Source organism: Bison bison, unplaced genomic scaffold (genome assembly GCF_000754665.1).
Source record: "Bison bison bison isolate TAMUID 2011002044 unplaced genomic scaffold, Bison_UMD1.0 scf7180017864143, whole genome shotgun sequence".
NCBI lineage: Eukaryota > Metazoa > Chordata > Mammalia > Artiodactyla > Bovidae > Bison > Bison bison.
The window spans coordinates 6,601,879-6,606,877 of NW_011494715.1; positions in this window are offsets into that span (position 1 = coordinate 6,601,879).

Sequence of the window (4,999 nt, forward strand, 5' to 3'; positions counted from 1 at the left end):
AGTGATATAATCTCAGGCAAGGCAGCTCTTTGCAGCTGAGACAACTTCTTCAGGGACTGATAGGTGAATGCTATCTGCCAGTAGGTACCCCTTCCATCCCCACCCTGTAGCTGCGGATCTGGTAACGCACTATAGTATCCACTGCAGTCTGTCACACTGCTTGGATCTACTTCTCCATCTGTGTTCCAGGAAGAGCTACGTCAGGGTGCCAGCACAGTTTTTCTCATGGGGGAAATTTAAAGCAGAAGGTTTATGGGATGAACTACAGCATCCTGGACCATGCTGACAGTCATTATCCCCTTCCTCTACTCAGGGAGATGGTGAAGGACAGGGAAGCCTGGCATGCTGCAGTCCACAGGGTCACAGAGAGTCAGACATGACTGAGTGACTGAACAACAGCTACCACTCACTATATTCAACCTTGGCTGGCACTTTTGCTGTATTATGCTGGCATAATACAGACTCTCCCTCTGAGGGGCTCTGGGCCCTGGTCACTAAGCCCGTCATAGGCTGGAATTCCTGCCTTGGTTCACATTGTGTCTAAACTGGACAAGGGAGTGCCAAGAGGTGTTCAAGTGGATCCTCCCCACCTGCATTGCACTAGTCTGTGTCAATCATCCCTGCAGAATGGTGCCTCCCTTCTTTCCAGGTGGTGCCTGGGTACCAGGAGCAGAAGTATTCAGGTAGCAGTCACCGCCTCAACTTCAGCAGAGTCCTGCTCTGTCCACTAGAAGAGGTGTCCTCCTTTTGGGAGCCATGAGTTGCAGAGTCCAGAGCTGGAGGGACAGAAGCACAAATTCCCCATGTGGGTCACTGAGTGTGATGGTAAATGATGCCGCCGCTTGGTTCCTGGGCCCTGTATTCTTCCTTTGGGGGAACAGCTCTGAACAAAATTTTGATTAAAAATGACTGCTTTTCAAATGTACAGGGGATATTCAACTAGATAGACTATTTTGTGTAGACTATTTTGTATAGACTATATGCAGGAGAATTAAAATATACAGATATGTTCTCTGATATAAAATAATTAGCATGCAATAACAAAAATATATGCAGCATATCACTGAATAGCTAGAAATAAAACCTAAATAATCCATGGGAAAAAAGAGAAGTCAGTAGAATATATTTTGAACTGAATGAGAATGTAAACAGAGCCCGTTAAAATTTGAGGGATGGCACTAAAGAGCTATATAAAACTCAAGTGTTAAGGGCTTTTATTATTAGACACAAAAAGGGCCTTAAAATCAGTGACCTAAACTTCCACCTTAAGAAGCTAGAAAAAGAAAACTAAAGTCAAAGGTATATGGATGAAAAAATTGAACAAACATATGCTTATTAATGAGAAAGGAAATAAACACACAAAATGCAAACTATTAGTGAAACTGAATACTGTTTATTGGAAAAGATTGAGAAAGAAGGGTGCTGTACGGGGGGCATCCTATTATCTGAAATTATTGCTATCAAGCTTTTTTTTTTTTAATTATTTATTTGGCTGCATCAGATCTTAGTTGCAGCACATGGGTTTAGTTGCCCTGCGGCATGTGCAGTCTTCCTGGACCAAGATGGAAGCCATGTCCCCTGCATTGCAAGGCTGATTCTTAGCCCACTGGACCACCAAGGAAATCCGTGCTCTCAAGCCTTGATATCTAACTTGCCACGAATCCTGGGCCCCATTCCTGGCCCAGAGTGATCACAGGGCATTCTTCCCTCTAATCCTTTCACATGGGTCTCTCCCAATCATGGAGTGTCCTCACATGAGAGCCCTCTCAATGCTCTGCTGAATACTTGAGGGGCGACCCCCTGCAGGTCTCCGGCTTCTCTCCCTGGGCAGCAGTGTGTTCTGCGAACTCTAGCCTCCTTGGGCTCTCTAGATTTTCAGACCTGCCTTTCCAACCTAGAGAGTTTGCTGGTTACCCCTTGGTCCCCCTCCCTGTACGGTGTCTTGTAAACTCTCAAGGCTTCATCTGGGGCCACCGTAGGGCTTGCTTTGTCTATTTCCTGTCTCAGGAATCACAGTCCTTCTCTGTCTGATGTCCACTGTCTAGAAAACCATTTTTCATGTATTTTGTCTAGGTTTTGGTTGTTTCACTGGGGAAGAAAATTGAGGTAGAAGCAGAATTTGAGGTTTCCTAAACCTAAAGGCAAACTTTTTTAAAATCTTTGTTTACAAAGGTATATATTATCAACTTGTTGTAGGTCTCAGCATAAGAGAAAAGTGTTTACTGGAAAGCAGGTTCAAGCTAGTATATTTCAAAAGTCAAATTTATAAATCATATTTTATCCGTTCATGCAGACCCATGTAATTCAGAAAGAATTTTCCCTATTGTTTCTTCATGGTTCTTTTCCTTTTGGGGCAGCCTCAGTCAAGAATTTTTCTGGCCTGCAGAGCAAAGGCTCACAGGTTAAAGTAATGGCAGGAAAATAACAAACAAAAGCAAAGAAATTATTTCTTAACAATATCACCTCTGATTCTGCCAAAATGGTGACTCATGCAATTTCTTTCACCATAATCAGGTTTTATTGTCCTAATCAAGGAAGAAATACAGAAAGATTCTCCTGGGGTCTAAACCCTATTTATTCTTGGCTTTATTTTGTAAGAGAAATTGCTTTAACTAGACACAGGAGTCCTCTGGGAAACAAAATCGCCCAATTTCAGGAGCTTTCAGAGCAGCCTAAGGAGAGTTCAGAGTACCCCTGGCAGCTTCCTCCCCTCGGTGTGTGAGATTTGTTTCTCCTTGCTTTAATGTGGAGAGAGTTTAGTTTGTGTTTACATGTCTGAGTCTCTGACAGGCTTCCCAGGTGGCTCAGTGGTAAAGAATCTGCCTGCAATGCAGGAGACACAGGTTTGATCCCTCGGTGGGGAAGATCCCCTGGAGAAGGGCATGGCAAACCACTCCAGTATTCTTGCCTGGGAAATCCCATGGAAAGAGCTTGGCGGGCTAGTCCATGGCGTCACAAAGAGTTGGACATGACTGAACAACAACAACTGAGTCTCTGAAGCCCAGACTCAGTCTCTGTAGCACGGCAGGCACTTTGAGCCACAGTGAGGCACAATGCCCTCCCTCACTGAGGGGAGAGAAAAAACCTATTCCCCTCAATCTCACTCTCTGGGCACCACGGGGGAAGCAGAGCTAGAACTCTGAGCATGTGAGCCCTTTCAGCATCTCAGTGGTATTGAGCTGACTTAGAAATAAAAGTCCCAGCTTCTTTAACATTGTAGGAGAATGGGGCTTGGAAAAAGTGGATTTCATTGTGATATGCAGCATATTCATTTTGGTTGACCTCCAAATGGCTAAGGACAAGAATTTGATATTTAGCTGAAACGGAGGCAGAAGCCAGTTATCACTATCATAGAAAAAATGTCATGAGATACAAGAAGGAATCTGACATTTTATTTTAAAAAAGTGTTCTACTGTTTCTTAAAGAAGAAAAAAATGTGTTTGTTGTACATAACTTCAAACACAGCCGCATAGAAATTCTTGGCATTTGGTGAAATACGCATATGTGTCCTGCAGAGTTACAGTTGCTCGTGACATGATTTAGCTTTTGATACGATATTGTTTGGGCTTCCCTGTGGCTTAGATGTTAAAGAATCTATCAGCAGGAGACCTGGGTTCAATCCCTGGAGAAGGGAATGGCTACCCACTCCGGTATTCTTGCCTGGAGGATTCCATGAACAGAGGAGCCTGGCGGGCTACAGTCCAGGGGGTCACAAAGAGTCAGACATGATTGAGCGACTAAGCACACACACTATTGTTTGGGTACATCATACATCACAAGTTCTGTTAAACATAAGCACTCATTTTCAATTCCGATACTCTAGGTACAGAGTTTGCCTGTACACAGTTGAGCTGATGGTCCTAAGATGAGCTTATCTTTGTATCAACAGAGCAGTTGCTGAACCTCTGGATCTCCTGGTGGTTATTTCTTTCTCTTGATGCACTCAGTCGTGGCCTACTCTTTGTGACCCCATAGACTGTAGACCGCCAGACTGCTCTGTCAATGAAATTCTCCAGGCAAGAATGCTGAAGTGGGTTGCCATTTCCTTCTCTAGGGGACACCTACAAAACCCTAAGGATACTGAAGTTTAGGAGGTAAAAGTCAGGGTATTCATTCAGCTGTGGAATCAAATTTATACATAAGACAATAGTACTGGAAAATCTTTAAATTACCACTCTTTCAAAATCTGTCCCAACACAGCATGTTCTGGCTTTGGGAACAGAAAGGAGAAAGACAGCTGTTGAGTATATGCTTCTCTTTGTGATGGAGACTGTGATGGTTGTGGGGGATGAGGATATAAGGGAAGTTTCTGTACCTTTCACTTGGGTTTCTTCCTGCTGCACTGTATCTTCACTGCTGCACAAAGGCTCTCTCCAGAGGCTGCAAGCGGGGCTGCTTTCTGGTTGTGGTGTGGGGGCTCAGTGGATGTGGCACACGGGCTTAGGTGCCCCACAGCACGTGGCATCTTCCTAGACTAGGCATCTAACCTGTGTACCCTGCATTGGAAGGCAGGTTCTTAAACATTGGACCACCAGGGAAGTTTACCTACTCAGGTTTATTATGAAACTAAGATCAGATCAGTCGCTCAGTCGTGTCCGACTCTTTGCAACCCCATGAATCGCAGCACGCCAGGCCTCCCTGTCCATCACCAACTCCCGGAGTTCACTGAGACTCACGTCCATCAAGTCAGTGATGCCATCCAGCCATCTCATCCTCTGTCGTCCCCATCTCCTCTTGCCCCCAATCCCTCCCACCATCACCTCGCATAAGGTGGCCAAAGTACTGGAGTTTCAGCTTTAGCATCATTCCTTCCAAAGAAATCCCAGGGCTGATCTCCTTCAGAATGGACTGGTTGGATCTCCTTGCAGTCCAAGGGACTCTCAAGAGTCTTCTCCAACACCACAGTTCAAAAACATCAATTCTTTGGTGCTCAGCTTTCTTCACAGTCCAACTCTCACATCCATACATGACCACAGGAAAAACCATAGCCTTGACTAGA